The 17,159-nt window shown below is 42.3% G+C and overlaps 1 protein-coding gene across 5 annotated transcripts in view; it reads right to left on the reverse strand.

Moving 5' to 3' along the window:
- PRICKLE2 (prickle planar cell polarity protein 2) overlaps positions 1 to 17,159 on the reverse strand; it is a 360,971-nt gene that overhangs the window by 137,209 nt on the left and 206,603 nt on the right. The window contains exon 1 of one of the 5 annotated variants that reach the window (XM_017875020.1): positions 1,008 to 1,534. The exons of the other annotated variants lie outside the window; for them this stretch is intronic. The gene's annotated coding sequence lies outside the window, so the exon portion shown is untranslated. Of the gene's footprint in view, positions 1 to 1,007; positions 1,535 to 17,159 lie in introns of those variants that run through there. 5 annotated transcript variants of the gene reach the window in all.

The raw sequence follows: 17,159 nt of genomic DNA on the forward strand, positions 1-17,159 counted from the left end.
TTTGGGAAGAGATGTGCAGGCGAAGCAAATCACAGCCTTACCAGCTGCAGATTCAGTACACGGCAGTCTATGTCTACATATTCATGGCACACTGGAGCCCTCCCCTGACTGTGCTCATACATGCATTGATATGAGAAGCAGAACTCTCTCACTGGGGAAATAATCTATGTGCCTAAGTTAGACAAGAGCCACATTTGGACCAGCGGATGGCATCACATCTGGTACGGATCGCTAACCTCGGTGCGATTTGGCCCAGCCTAGATTATTTATGATTCATAAAAGTCCCACTGGACCACAGCACAGTCCAAGACCACATAACAAAAAACCATGGGATTAAAAATCTGTATTTCATCACAAGACCTCCATGGCAAATTAGTAATGCTATGATTGGTTTTCAAGAAGCCAAGAGTGAGGAGAACTAACTATGATCACTCCCTCAAGAAACCCAGCGTAGAGGGCAAACCGAATCATGTGTTTCAGCCAGGCTATGCAGTCATATTCTGAAGCTCTGTCACCATTTCTAATCTGAAAGCAGTGTCTAAAATTAAACCTAAATAATTTGAAAGCCATTTCTTTACCTGGAAGTCTCAGCTAAGTCCTTGTTCCTCAGATCCCCTAATGGTTTCTGACATTATGTGTTGAAAAGACTACTGTGCATGAACACTATCAGGTATTTGGTCTGTTAGCCCCCTTCCCTATATTATTATTGTTATTTAAAGAAAGCTAGACTTTTAGAGAAACGCTGCTTCTTCTTAAGCACCAAGATTTAAGCATTTCTTCAGGACTCCCTAGAGCTGTGACATAACACTTTGCAATCGAGCTTTCTAATAAGCATAGAAAAGGCAAAAGGGGTCAGAGGGCCACCAAAAATGATACCTGGCCAAGAAAACGAAGCCCCAATATCCCACCCCCACCTCCAATGCAAAGGCCCTAGATCTGGCTTTCTCATCCTCCTTAGAAAATACGCTGCTGTTTAATTTGTGAATTAGAGCAAATTTCTTACCCACCTCCAGGGAGGATGAAATGCCCAGTCTCGGAGGAAGCTTCTGCCAGACCCTTGGAGCTTGTCAATTGTCCCAGTTCACTTTCTCTCTGGGTCTGACTTCTAAGAATGCAAGCAGGACCTCAGGCAGCCAAAGCATCTTCTCCTCAAACCCCCTTTACAGTCTGAACCCTTCCTGAAGCTGGCAGCAGACTCAAGCCGAGCTGTTCCACATTACCTCGGGGAAAACAGCACTGCTGGATCCAGACTCTGCTGGGGAATTCACCAAGCAGGGAAAAAAAAGTATGACTTCTGCTCTTCCTCTGGATCAGCCTGAGTGCTCAGATAGCCTTCCCGAGGACCCCCAGTTTCCTCTTAACTCCCCTTCTTCATGACAATCTGAAGGAAGAAGTCCCAGACTCCAGCCTCAGCGTCATCAGCTGATCCTGAGCCAGACCCGGGCGACTAGTCAGCTGCTCACAGAGCTCAAGCCACTGAACCAGGAAATGTGCTGCTCGGTCAAAAAATAATAATAACTGTCGGTGGCGCTGCTGGTGGTGCCTGAGAAGTCGCTGTTGCAGTGCTTGCATCCTCCGCATGCTAATGAAGCTGTGATGTCAGCAAGTCAGTCACGGCATCTGGACGTCCCATTCCGCTGCCCAGTGCTGAGATTTATTTACATGTAAATTAGCCTTGCCTTCCAAATCAATAATCCCCAAGCCAGGGAGAGGGGAAGGAAGCCTTTGCTGGATGCAAAGGCCCAGCTACGCAACCTCCAAATGAGCACGAAAAAATCACATATAAGAAGAGAGGCTTTAAAGACACATGCCTGTTTTTTTTCTTCTTAAAAGCTATGCTCTTATGTGCCAAGGATCAGATCTGGGCACAATTATCAACCTGAGCGCCTGTTTCAGATTATATGCTACACCAACCTAGGAGTGGAATCAGAGCGCTTTTTTTTTTTCAATTAAATGCTGTGTCAAGCCTTCAAATGGCTCTCCTTTTTAATTTTTTTCTTTCTCTTCTCTCTTCAACTTTCATTTTGGGGTGTTGCTTGTTTTTTGGCCTGAGACTACGTCACCTTTGAGCTTTTGTGAACCTTGAAATAAAGCACAAGTGACTCCTTTCCTCACGTGCTTGGATGGTGAGTTAGTCAGCTGCCCTCTAACCCCTTACCCCAATTCCAAGCGCATGCAGAAGAAGACAAAGCATAAACCTTCCCAGGGGCATCTGAAGACCCTGAGGCCCTTAGAGAACACTGCTTCCATCTCCTCATTTTACAGATTAGAAAATGGAGACAACTGGAGAAATAACTTTTCTAAACTCACACAAGGATTTCAGCAAGGATGGGTCAGAACCCGCATTTCCTAGACCTCAGATGGAGCTTTTGTTGGAAACCTTTGGGGTCTCCAATCTCCATTTTTCTGCACCACTAGTAGGCCTAACTTAGCAATCTGGAAGAAAGGAATCTATACATTTGGAGAGCCCTGTGTTCAAACCCTACCTTTCCTTCCTGCTAGCAATGTGATCTTAGGCAAGTAACTTAACTTGTGGGATCTTCAATAACCTCATCTGTACCATTCACTCATTCAATAAATATTTACTGAGCACATACTGTATGCCATGCACAGCTCTAAAGACTGGGTATAAACACAGTCTCTGCTTTCAAGGACCTTATGGGCTACTGCAATTAAAGAAAGTAAAATATTGAATAGAACCATGGTGAAGATTAACACAACATCACATACGCAATAGCTATTTCTGAATTATTTTGAATGAAGTCAGAAAAATTCACCTAGGCATACTATCTACTAGGCTCATCACTGTTCCTAGCATCTGAGTATTTCCATGGTCATCTTTACTTGTTTAAAATCATATATTCCTTCAATGCTGCCTGTGCAGTATCCCGGGCCAGGAGAGAGGCAAGAGTCAGGCAATATTCTGGACTCTGTGCCTGTGATAAGGAAGCACTGTGAGCGAAAGTGAAGGGTGAGGGAAAGGTTGGGGAGGCTGGGAGAGAGGAATATTCCATCATGCACAGAAGTGTCCCCACGGACAAAGCAGCTAGCATGGCTCCTTGCCCACACTCCCTCGCCTGGGGAACCCACTCTGATGGGCTCTGCCCTTGCAGCTGGAGTTCCTGAAGCTTCAAATGAATTTCTTTGTTGGATGTGGGGAAGTTAAATTATGTCTTTTGTTGTATGTAATTGTATTAATAATGCTTAATAACTTCTTTCAAAATGCTTCTCTCTAGTTCCCAGAAGACTTTTCATGGTGAAAATCATGAGACCTGGAATAACTTCTCAGTAAGAGAAATAAAATACAATCAAATGAATAACACTCACCCTTCAGTTTCCATCACACAGAACTCAGAGCGTGTGGGGAGGCAGATGGTCTCCTTAGACCTTAATATCCTTCAAAAAGTCAATTAACAAATCTAACAGTTTGGGGTCCCCAATAGCCAAGTGGAAGCAGTGACATTCTAACCCAGTGTGGCCATGAACAGGTCACTTCAATTTTCCATGCCTCAGTTTCTTAAAAATGGGTACACTATTCTCTCATCTACTCATGATCAGCATGGTCATATAAGAGGCAATTCACAGCTGATCAACAATGAAATAAAGACAGCTGAAACATAGCAAGAGATTAATCTTCACCTGGAACAGATGTGACATGTGACTACCAATTTCATAAGAATTAACAACATAACATGGAGTCTAAAATGGATTGCCTGGGGTCAGACTCTGGCTCTGACACTTGCTAGCTCTATGACTTGAGGCCTGAGGTCCTTACCTGTAACCTAGGGCATAATGATAGTGCCTACCTTCATGGGGCCATTGGGGGAATCCAATGAGAATTAATGTGAAACATCTAACACTGAGCCTAGTACATAGCAAACACTCAACAAATGTTAGCTATTGGTGATATTAATAGAAGCAATCATGCTTCCACCATTAACTTCAGCACAAAGTAGTTAACTGACCAGTTAAAATTCAAAAGGTGGGGAGAAAGCAGTAAAGGGAAGACTACAAAATCTTTACTCCTAAGAGCACATCTCAAAGTCCCATCTAATGTGGGCGAGCCACTGATATGTCATTTTCCATATGATACGATACAAATGCTTTGAATTGCTATGAATCTAGGAAAGAAAGGAGTAAAAATGACCAAGAGGCGGGGCCCCTCTTCTGAAACTATACACCAGGACAAGACAACTATATTTTTGAGATGAATACATGCTTCATCAATTCATTCATATATCCATTCACTCATTAAATAAGCTCCTACTATTTGACGGTCACTGTGCTAGGGTTTGGGGACAACATGGTGACCAAGATACACACGGATCCTGCCTTAAAAGAGCTTGGCAATGAGAGGGAAGACAATTAAGTAGGCAATTAGAGTAGAATGGGGTGTGTGTTATGGTAGGAGGCATGCAGAGTCCTCAAAGGCCTAATTGCATTCAAGACAGGGATGGCACAAAAGCACGCTGCCCAAATCCTTCTGGTAGCACATGCTCTGTGAGCTCAGCTGGTGATGAGGAAGTTGGATATCTATGCATCACACCTACGTAGAATATTAAAATTACAAAATCCATAGATCATTAATTCCCTGTGGTCATTATTTTCATCCTGGAGACCATTTTAATGACGATTTTTAGAAATTATACTGGTAGGTATTAGACAAAGTGAGAAAAAACTACTTAAAAAATTTCAGAGACCTGGTAAATAGGAACAAAACTCATATTGGTTTTCTAAAAAACAGTGAAATTCCACATTCATGACAGCAAACTTCCTGCGAGTAAAGGCAGGGAAGAACAGGCAATACATATGAGAAACTCAACCAAATGTTTATTAGGGATTTGTGGAGGACAGTCTTGTCAGGAGACAAGGATGCAACTGTCGACCTTCAGAACTTTCTGTTTAGGTGGAATGATAGGATATTTATACAAATGACCATAATTGATTACAGTATATAGGAGAAAGGACAAGGGAGACAAAATTAATTGTGGCAGCAGTGATCAGGAATCAGGAAAAGTATGATCTGGGTCAAGCCCAAGGTCAAAACTGCTTTTACTTTTTTGGAATTAAAACACAATTTTATAGTGGAGGAAGGCCTTACTAAGCATGACACAAAATCCAGAGTATAAAAAGGCTGCAAAAATTTGACCTTAGTCAAATCCACCTTCTGCTGGAGAAGGTGTTCCAGGTAGGAAGAAGAACATGAGTAGGAAGGAAAATTATGAACACAAATGCAGAATTAAGAGATGTCTGCATGGACCCAAGACAGCAAAGCAGCACAAACATGACACTGGCAGGTAATAACAAAGAGGCAGCTCCACACACGCTGGAAAATCAAATCATCTTTCCATTCTAGCCAGCTTTAGGCAGCATCTTGTTAGAGGATTACAGGGAAAGGTCAAGTACATCTGTACTGGTCAGGTTACAGAAGGGAAGGGGTAAGTGACAACAAGGGTGGTGGCCTCCTAGATGAAGAGCTGTAATGACGAAGGCTGCAATGAACAAGTTTTAAACCTCTGTTTCTATGGGTATAAAATAAGAAGGAATGGATTTTAAATGACCTAAAGAGGGTCCTCAATTCCACTTTAGGTCATTTAAAATCTTTCTTGGACCTAAGGAAGACTTCTGAATATTGAGATAAGAACTGACATGGGTCACTCAGGGAAATAACAGTGTTTCAGTTTTGAAGAACTTTAAAAGATAGACATCACTCATCCTAGCTCATTTAGATTACTACCTTCTGGCCCTTCTATTGGGACATTCTAATTGTTGTAAGGGATATTACCAAAGTTTCAAACCACTCATCTAATAAGGTTTCCTTTTTCAAATGTGTGCATTTGTGTGTGTGCATGCTTTTAAATATTTTACTCAAGAGAAATCCTGACATTTAGATTTCAAAGTCTAATAAAGTAAATGTGGGAGAGGAGGCTGATGAAGAATTGTCATGTAAGTTGGCTTAGCATAGGTGATGAGGCAGTAACATACGATTCCAGATGTCAATGACTTAACACAAGAAAGTTTGATTTCTCTCTCAGGCAAAGTTGGTTGGAGGCCCAGAGGCTTTCCAGGTACTCCATTCTAAGTAGTGACTCAGGGATCTACTCTGCTTCCTTCTTGTGCCTCTGTGATCTCAGTGAATAATTTCCAAGTTACAACAACAGCAGAAGAGCGAACTGAAGAGGATTTTAGGTGCCTGGAGATGAATGATATCACTTCTAGTGGTCAAACTAGTCCCATGACCTCACCCAGCTGCAAGGAGGCTGGGAACTGTATGCTCACAAAGAACAGGGAAAACAGACAATGGGGGACCCCAGTAATGTCCGCCATAGCTGTCCATTTTAATTTGTGCTATGTAAAGACATTAAACAAAACAAAATATAATCTATTAAACCCATAATGTCTTTAAACAAAGAAATGTTTAACATTTAAAAAACTATGATAGTCCTAAATGAATATTAGAGATCAAAGTTGCATCTGTTTTACCTCGGAAGAAAGAAAAAGAAAATACTGTAAATTTTAATTAACTTTCAAGCAACAATAGGCAACCCATGTAACCATAGAGAAAAGAAATATTTGAAACATGTGAAGCTTCTATAATGTAGGTAAAGATGCATGAGGCACTCACAAAGGTGGAGCTGCATTCATAAAAATGAAATGCTCATAAGAGTTATCCTCAACAGTTTCTGGCCAATTTCTAATCCATACTTATCATCTGCCTCCTGCAACAGGCAGAGTATTATCATTGAAAAAGTCCAACAAAAAAGACCTGAATTCAAATCTGGCTCTATTACCTCCTAGCAGCATGACCTAGCAGATGACAGCTACCTCACCTCTAAGCCTCTGTTTTACCATCTATAAAATGGAGACAGCTCTTTACCAAAGGCTTCGGTAAGGTTAGATGAACTGAGGTATATAAAGTACTTTGTAGAGTACCTAGCATGTAGTAGGTGTTAAATCAATATTATTCTCCACTTTGTTTCCAAAGAAGGCAACAGGAAGGAGAGCTGCAAACATAAATGATAAAATTGTTCATGATAACATAAGGACAAGCACCCCCTCAAGCCTTCTGTCTTGTCCATTTGTGAAGATTCCATATCATAAATGCTTCTTATCCATGGACATTTCTAAATCTTGTGAAAAATAATTTGGTACACTTTAAATTCAGAAAAGGGGCCTTCCTTTTTCCCTATCATCTTAGGAATCTGTCACATTTCATACATTTTAATTATTCTTGATCCCAATAATCTAACACACAACATTTTAACACAGCCTTTCATCCTCTTTTAATTACATTAATTAAAATGAGAAATATGGACAGGCTACACTGTGCACATCAAAATGAAAGAGTGCTAAAGATTTTGCTCCCTCTCCGCAAAAAGATTAAAGATTGCATCAATGATTTCACTAGGCATACCACTGCACATTTCCATGAAAATGTTGTTAAACTGACATGATGTGCTAGCAAATGGTTTTTTCTTAGACAAAGAAAACTGCACTTATTATGGCAGGTTTTGGCAACTACTAATTTTCATTAAACAGTTGAATTGAAACCTGAATTTTCTTTATGTAAAGGACAAGGATAACAACAAAGAACTGCACAGGGATGCTCTGGTTTTTCAATATTCCCTAAATACGGACACTCAGGTTCCTACACATTTCTCTTGGAAGAGAACATTGGCAAAATGAATGATATCCTAGAAAAGGCTAAAACTTTCTGCCTCCTAAAGTAGCAAACTGGCAACAAACATCTGCTCAATAAAAATTATTATTACAAAATGTCACAGATGTACAAACTTGACACATTGTTTTTCTAAAGGGATGAGGAGGACTGGACATACCAGACATCTTGCATACTTCATCTGATTTAGTCCTCACCATAAACCAAAAATGTAGCATTTATTATCCCCTATCATACAGATGAAGACGCAGAGGTCCAAAGAGGATAAAAGAATAATGCAGGGGTCCACAGCTGAAGTTTGATCTTGGGTCTGATGACAAAACCCGTATTCCTTCCTTTAATTCAGAGGATCACAAATTTCCTCTAAAACAAAACAAAACAAAAAAACAAAACAAACAAACAATCAAAAAAACAGGTGTGTTCCCATTAGGTGTGAAGTGTGGGAAATAATGTATTACTAAAAGCAGAAAAACACAGAAGTTTCCCTGGGCCATCAGATTAGATCAATTCCTTTGTACAAGGGAAGAGTACATAGTGTTGCTGTCTTAGATGTGTGTCCTTTCCCTTAGAACTCTCATTCTGGTTCACAGTTCTACATCCTTGGTTAGTTATGATGATCCATCCTTGGTCAATATTAACGATTATGTGATTACCGTCTCTCTCTTACTAACCAGACTCTATGCGGCCTAAGAGCAGAGACCATCCCTTTTGTGGCTCACCATTCTATTCAAAGGACCTACTGCTTTGTGGCCTGACAGCTAATGAACATTTCTTGAATAAAAAGCTTGACAATGCTTCTTTTAGTCTAGAAATTAGAGGAAATTCAGGATTATTCCTGTAAGAATATCTCTCTGTTCATTTGCATTCCAACATACTCTTGTGAGTGGAAAAGGAAAGGATGGAGTTCAACTCACTGGAACACTTCTTAGCTTTGCTTCCAGGATGCCACATTCTCCTGCTTTCCCTCCTACCCTCTGGCTGCTCCTTCTCAGGCTCTTTTGCTGGCTCATGCTCATCTCCTTGAGAGCTTAATGCTGGAGAACCCGCAGCTCGGTCCTGGGACTCCTGTATGTCTACGTTTGCTTCTCTGGTCTGGGGTAGGGTCTTAAACACACCTTTAGGCTGATGACTCAAGGCCAGACCTTTTCCATGATCTCAAGACCACATGCTTATGTCACATCTCCATCTCTTAATTCCCAATTGAGTCCACACCATATCCCCCACAATCTGCTCCTTCTGTAGTCTTTGCTGTCTCAGTTAATGGCAACTCCACACTTCCAGTGGATGAGAACAAATACCTTTGATCCATCCTTCACCCCTGACATCTAATCCAGAGGAGGCTGGCAAACTATATCCCACAGGTCAAATCCAGTTTGCTTCAGGTTTTTGCAAATAGTTTTATTGGAATACAATCATGACCATTCATTATGTGCTATCTATGGCTGCACTCATGCTACAATGGCAGAGTTGAGTCATTGTAACAGAGAATGTACAGCCTGCAAAACCTAATACATTTACTATCTGGTCCTTGACACTGAACATTTTCCAGTCCTTGGCAAATCCTGTTAGCTCTACTGTCAAAATATACACAGGATCCAACATCTCTCCTCCACCTTCACTATTATCACACTGGTCGATGCCACTGCCATTTCTCTCCTGGATAAAGTTCCAAGTCACCATCAACTCTTGCCTCCTACCTGGTCTATTATTGCTCCCCTTCAGTCTATTCACAAAACTGCAGTCATCTTGATTCTCTGAAAACAAACATTACAGCATGCCATGCTTCTGCTCAAGACTACATTGGTGATGCTGCTCATCTCAGAATAAGTCCCTGGGGATCTAGGTCCTATTGCTTCTCTGACACTGTCTCCTGCTACTCTCTCCCTTCCTGTTACATGAACACTGGCCCTCAAACATGCCAGGCACATGTGTGCCTCCTGGTCTTTGCACTTGTCTGAAATATTTCTCCTGCAGAAAGTCATGTGGCTTGCTCTGTCACCATTTCAAGTCTAATGTCACCTTGGTGAGGTCTAAGTCTTTCCATCCTGAGATTGTCATCCTTCCTGCATCTTCCTATCATGGCCAAACCATTCCCTACTTTATTTTTCTCCTTAGATTGTTTTAAGAAGAGTTACATTGAGATATAATTAATATACTATACAGTCCACCCATTTAAGTATATTCATAGGGTTGTACAACCACCACCACACTCTAACTTTAAAACTTTCTTCAACCCAAAAAGAAACCCTCTAGTAAGTAGTAGTCACTCCCCACTTACCCCATTGCTCCAGGCCTAGGCAAACACTAATCTACTTTCTGTCTCTATAGAGTTGCCTATTCTTGACATTTTGTATTAGTGGAATCACATAATATGCGGCCCTTTGTGCCTGCCTTCTTTAACTTAGTGTATTTTTGGCTCATTCCATAGCTTATATCAGAATTTCATCATTTTTAGGGCAGAGTAACATTCCATTGTACTGATATACATCATATTCATCAACTGATGGCTATTTGGGTTGTTTCCACTCTTTATTATTATGAATAATGCTACTATGAACATTCATGCATAAGTTTTTGTGGGGGTGCATGTTTTTATTTTCCTTGGATACATATCAATAGTGGGGTTGCTGGGTCATATAACTTTAGGTTTAACACTTCATAGAACCACCAAACAGTTTTTCAAAGTGCTACCCCAATTTCACATTCTCACTAGAGATAGCTGAAGCTTCCCATTTCTTCATATCTTGACCAAAACTTGTTACTGTCTTTTTTATTATAGTCATCCTAGTGGGTATGAAGTAGTACCTCATAGTGGTTTTGATTTGCAATTGCTTAATGGCTAATAATGTTAAACATCTTTTCATATGTGTGTTGGCTATTTGCATACCTTCTTTGGAGAAATGTACATTCAAATTTTTTGCTCAGTTTAAAATTGGGCATATGTGTTTCCAAATTAGTAAGTTATAAAAGTCCCTTGCATATTCTGGGAATATGTGCCCTATTAGATATATGATTTATAAATGTTTTCTCCCATCATGTGGGGTTATATTCTTTTCTTGATAGTATCTTTGAGGCATAAAGGTTTTAATTTTGATAAAGTTCATTTATCTATTTTTTCTTTTTTCCCTTGTACTTCAGTTCTGCTTTTTAAGAGCATTCTTCTAGGTCTCTGCCAGAACTACAAAGTCAGCTGTGGTTCCCTTGTATGTGGTGAGTTGTTTTCTCTTGCTGTTTTCAAGATTTTCTTTTTGTCTTTCAACATTTTCATTATGAAGTGTTTGAGTGTGAATCTCTTTGAGCTTACCTACTTGGAGTACTTTGGCTTCCTGGATGTGTAGACTAACATTTTTCATGAGATTTGGGAAGTCTTCTACCATTGTTTCTTCATATATTTTTTCAGCTTTTTCTCTCTCCTCTTCTACTTGTCCCAGTAAGCATATGTAGGTGTGCTTGATGGTATCCCACATTGCTTAGGAGCGCTGTATATTTTCACTCTCTTTTCTCTGCTCTTCAGAGTACACAATCTTTATTGACATACCTTCAAATTTGCCAATTTTTTCTTCTACCAGATTAAATCTACTCTTGAACCCCTCTAGTGAATTTTTCATTCCAGTTATTATACTTTTAACTCAAATTTTCATTTTATAATTCTTTTCTAACAATTTCTCTTCATTGATATTCTCCACTTGATAAGACACTGTCATCATGCCTTCCTTTAATTGTTTAGAAAGTTTCATGTAGTTCTTTGAACATATTTATAATTGCTGATTTGAAGTCTTTGCCTGCTAGCTCCAACATTTGGACCTTCTCACAGGCAGTTACTTTTGTTTTCTTCCTGTATATGGTCACACTTTTCTGTTTCTTTGCATGTCTCAAAATATTTTGTTGAAAAATGGACACTGTAGATACTATATTGTAGCAATTCTGGATATTGACTGTGCACCACCACCCTGCCCCACTTCTGGAGCTTTTTGTTGTTGTTTGCTTATTTGTTTAGCGGCTGAGTAGACAAGTTGAATGAAGTCTGTTTCCCTGGTAGTGTGCAGCTTCTGATGTCCCTCCTTGGAGGGCCTGAGCCCAGTTTTCCTATTGATATTACACCCAACTGCTAACCTCCACTAATCCTTAGCTGACTGTTCTATTGTTTTGACAGTTCCTTTTGGCATAAATCGTTCCACAGTCTGATCTGATGAAAGCTGGGTTCCTTTGCAAGGGTAGGGTGCTGCCAGTCTTTGAGGCTGCCCCTTCCAGTGTGAAAGCATAGCCCTAGACTAGGAGTTAGGTGGAGAAAGAGCCCCATCTGCTTGGCTGAACACACCCAGAGTGGAGTTTCCATCACACTGATCTGTGCTGTGTGTGTGTGTTTGGGAGGGGGGAGGGGCAGTACATGGCAGGGATACCTGGAGAAGAGAGTATCTTGGTTAAAATGCCATAGACTTTCACTGTTCTTACCAAGATTTAGATTTCCTTGTGTTTTTCCATTTGTTGTATACCCTTGGGACAATTTCCAGAAACTTTAAATGGTTGCTTATATTTTAAAATAAATTTCAGCAAATGATTGTTTTGTTGATTAAAGTCTACCATGCTCCTCACACTGCCATACTGGAATTTGATGCCCAACACTTAGCATACTTAGATCACAAAATGTTTTACTTGTTTATGCTGCTTCATGTCAGTTTTATTCAGCCTTCTATCCCCAGGGCTCAGAAAAATGCCTGGCACATAGTAGGCCCTCAATAAACATGGGTTGAATAAAGAAATGAAAGAAGAAATGCCCATGACCCACAGCCTATCCTATGTATGCCATAGCCAACCATAAACTGCACAGCTGATGTTCTTTATCTATGGTTATAACAATTAGTAACTCAAGCTAATTACAGCACAGGGACACTGTCACATCTGTGAATTTCATCAGCCAGATGACTGATGAAAAAAAGAGAATGAGGAATGTAGCTACAGCTTACATATCCCTCAAACCATTGAACTGGATCCTAGCTCTGTTCTTTCTAATCTTAAATATTCCATAAGACCTATAAATAACTTGCTATAAATAAAGGACATCTAATTTATCTTGGTTTGAAAGAAAGTCCTGCTATAATGGAACTCACCCTGGTATTAGAATTAAGAAGTCTGTGTTTGATCCTTGGCTATGGTTCTTGCCGTCTGTGTGATGTTGGACAAGTTATTTAACCTCTCTGCTCTTCAGAAGCCTCCTCTGAAAAATGTGAATGACAGTGACAATTGTAATATCTTCACAAAGCACTTTGTATGGTGTCAAATACACCAGGAGTGCTCAGTAAGTGTAAGGTACTATTATTATCTGCCAAACAGTAATCATAGATCTTCCCACTTATCATGCTGGGGTGATCTCTGCATCTAAGTGACATGGGATAGTTCCCTTAACCCTTTTACGGGACTCATGAAGGGGTTGGCTCATTTACTCAGCCCACAGCTCTCAACCCCTCACAGGATGGGGAGCACACAGGTGAGCAGGTTCAGAGGCCAGGACAAGCACTTCTGGGCAATTGGCAGGAGCAGAACTCTGTGCAAGCCCACAGCAGTGTCTAGGGATTGTCTATGAGCCCCAGAGCTCCAGAGGGCGTATGTTACAGTGTGCTCTTTTAGTTTTGGCATCTGTGGATAGCTTAAGTGTTAGCTCAGTGGAGGGTCAGTGTGACAGCCTCTTGCACTTGCACCCGGGTCCTTGTCTGGCGTCCAGGAGGAATCAGGTTGCACAAATGAAATGAAAACAAATGTGGAGGATTCTATTGCCAATGAAAGTGGCTCTCAGTGGGATGGGGAGCTGGAAAGGGGATTGAGTGGGAAGGTAGTCTTCCCCTGGAGTCTGGCCATTTCCGGCCGAACTCTTTTCCGAGGTCCTGCTGCCAAGCCATCCCTCTGAAATCAAGTCACTTCTCTTGGACATTCAGCTCCTTCTCTTTTTTCCTTTCCTGCCACTCTGCCACACTGCCTCTCTGTCCTGCTCCTCTGCCAGGGGAGCCTGGGGTTTTTATGGGTACAGGATGGGAGGCGGGGCAAGCCAGGTTAGTTTTGGAAAAGGCAACATTTGGGCAGGAAAACAGGAATGCATGCTCTCACTTTGGGCCACGCATCCAAGCTTGAGGGTAGGGCTTCACCGGGGGGCCCCACCCTTTTCTGTCTAGTATTTCCCTGCTTTCTGTCCATATCACAAGGTGACAGTGCCATGAAGGTAAATTTGGTGTGATGTATTGTGCAAAAGTTACCTTCCTAGAACTGCAGAACTAACTCCTCCTGGCTTGCCAGGTTGAGAAGCAGCCCCTTTCTTGTTTATTTGTCCATCATTCTCCTCCTCCAAGTCTGTCTTTCACTCTTCCACCCCTAGACTAACTCAATCCCAGGAGGTTGCCGGGAATTCTGCCTGAAGACTGTCACCTTCCCTGAGGGCAAGAAGTTCAGTGGACAAGGCCATCATTTTGAAAATGGCCTCGCAGCCAGCATCTTGATCAGGGGAGGACCAGACCAAAGCAGAGTCCAAACTATAAGAAGCAGGTATTAGAACCTGAAACAGTTGAAACGAACAGAAGAAGTTTAGTTATACACCATAATGTGCTTCCTTTTAGAAAATTTGGTAGTATTGACTGGGCACGGTGGCTCATGCCTGTAATCCTAGCACTTTGGGAGGCCAAGGTGGGCACGTCACGAGGTCAAGAGACCTAGACTGGCCTGGCCAACATGGTGAAACCCCGTCTCTAATAAAATTACAAAAATTAGCTGAGCATGGTGGCGCCTGCCTATAGTCCCAGCTACTCGGGAGGCTGAGGTAGGAGAATTGCTTGAACCTGGGAGGTGGAGGTTGCAGTGAGCTGAGATCCGGCCACTGCACTCCAGCCTGGTGACAGAGCGAGACTCCATCTCAAAAAAAAAAAAAAAGAAAAAAGAAAACTTGGTAGTATTAGGACTAACATGTAGGGGTCTGAATCACCAAGACAGCTAGTGTCTAGAAGAGGGAGAAAAGGTCCCCTGTTGCCAGGGACCTCTGGATTGACAGGTACTGTGTCAGGCAGGAGGTGGGCTAAGGCAAGTTCTGTCTCTACCCCTTCTTATTAGCTGTGTGAATTGGGACAAGCCACCTTCCTTCTTTGAGTCTCATCTAAGAATCTCTGCTACATGGGTTTTCTGAATTATATGAGGTAATGCAGGTAAAATTGCCAAGCATACAGCAGGTGTTTAATAAATGTTTATCAAGTCTGAGTATAAACACACCATCAATCTTGCTCTGTACAGGGAAGGCATCTGAAGCCCTCTGATTTGAGTGGCCATCAGCAGACACCAATCAGTCCACCCAACCCTAGCCCGTGGAATCCCTGACAGCCAGGGCAGTTTTCAGGCTGCCTGTTTATTCTTCTAACTCCCCAAGATGCCACAGCAAGGAGGAGCCCCGCTGGCGCATCCTCAGGGTCACCAGGGGACAGGCCCAGATGGATGTCAGAGCAGACTGCCTTGGTGAATTATTTAGCACCCCTCCTCTGAGGGGGCCAGGCACGCACCTCACAGCCGGTTCCACACACCACACGGCGAGGTAGCAGCCTCTGACTCATCCGCCAGGCACCACATTCCTCTTCCCTTAAATGGAGCACACAGAGCCCTGCTGGGGGTGGGGGGCTGGCAGCGGCCTCTCTGCTCAACTCATCACAGCTGGGGCAGCTGTGGAAGGAAGGGCTGTTAGGAGCATGGCCAAAATGAAGATACACAGAGGAGGTTCAGCTAGCTGGGATGAGGGAGACATATTCTGCAATAAGAAACACCAGGAATGAAAGAAAGTTACAATCAGCCAGTGGCCGGAGATAGCTGCCCAGGGAATATGGAGATGCTTCCTGGAGGGATCCTTTGGCAGAGCCAAATCTGAGCCACCAGGTGCTATCCATAGACACTCCAAAAGCCCATAATCCTGTAATTCTTTGGGAATATCTAACTAAGATAATTGCTATCAGGCACTCCCAGCCACAGGGACAGGGGAGGGGAGGTGATTTATAAGCCAGATTTGTAGGTGACATTTACTGCATACACAAATCTAATTCAACCCTCACAGCAACCCTTCAAGGTTATACCTATATAGTTCCTTATCATAGAGCAGAAAACTGAGGCTTGAAGAAATAAAAATAATTAAGTGTAAGCATCCATCTAATTTCTGAATCGATTTCCTTTTTCTTTTATTTATTACTGTTCTTAAATTTTCCACGTAGGGCTTGGTGCTGTGGCTCATGTCTGTAATCCCAGTACATTGGGAGGCCAAGGCAGGTAGATTGCTTGAGCCCAGGAGTTTGAGACCAGCCTGGGCAACAAGACAAAACCCAATCGCTACCAAAAAAAAAAAAAAAAAAATTAGCCCAGCATGTGCCGATAGTCTCACCTACTTGGGGGGCTGAGACAGGAGGATCACTTGAGCCTGGGAGGTCGAGGCTGCAGGGAGCTGTGTTCACACCATGGTACTCCTGCCTGTGCGACAAAGAGCCTGTCTCAAAAAATAAATAAAATTTTCATTTAGCCTGCTGAATCTGTTCTTTCCATTCCATCTTAGGTTTGAGTCGAACCTGATATAAAGGACACCTGGGTTTGGCCAGTTACATGGGGAGGCCATGAGGTCACCAAGAGATTGACCAGGCCAAGGAAAACAGTTGGAAGAACAGGTACCCCAGGTCTAATCAAGTTTCTTGTGCTTGTCAGTGAATGAAGGATTAAACGAGCTACAGCCCCTCTGCATAGCACCACCAATGATGGGAAATACTGAATATTTTATATACAGCTAACACCTCTTTGCAGGCTAAATGGGGTTGGGCCTGAATGGAGCCCAAGGGATATTCTTCAAATTGAGGAAATATAGGAACTCTGCAGGACTCCAGGGATCCACAGAATTCTTTGCTTAAAGTCCCTGTGTGGGCTATGAAATGCCTCCGTGAATCAGTCCCAGGGGACCTACAGAATTAATTCCTCTCCTCTGGACAACATAGTCACTTGCTTGGTAGGCCAGGTGCTTTGAGATCTCCTCCACAGCATGGAGTGTCTGAGCCAGTGGTCCTGGACCAGCAGCCTCAGTATCACCAGGGAACTTGTTTAAAGTGCAGATTCTCAGGCCCTACCCAGACCTACAGAATCTGTAACTCTGAGCATGGAGTCTGGTCATTTGAATTTCCACAAGCTCCCCAGGGGATTAGGCACACAGGTTTCATTTGGAGAACCAATGGTCTAAATAATCCCCAACAACTGCTTTTTAGGGCCAAGAGGAGGAAGGAGTGAGCAACGGCAGAGGCTAGAGGAGCCTCTGAGGGTCCAGGATGGCCAGTTGGTGGCCTGGAGCTGGAATTTGGCCCACATATGCATACTATTGGGTCTACACCAGAGGTCGAGAAACTTTGTAAAGGACCACGTGGCATATATGTTAGGTTCTGAAGGCCATTCAGTCACTGTCACAACTACTCAACTCTGTTGTCATAGTGTGAAA

The sequence above is a fragment of the Rhinopithecus bieti genome, unplaced genomic scaffold (genome assembly GCF_001698545.2).
Source record: "Rhinopithecus bieti isolate Rb0 unplaced genomic scaffold, ASM169854v2 scaffold_8601, whole genome shotgun sequence".
Classification (NCBI taxonomy): Eukaryota; Metazoa; Chordata; class Mammalia; order Primates; family Cercopithecidae; genus Rhinopithecus; species Rhinopithecus bieti.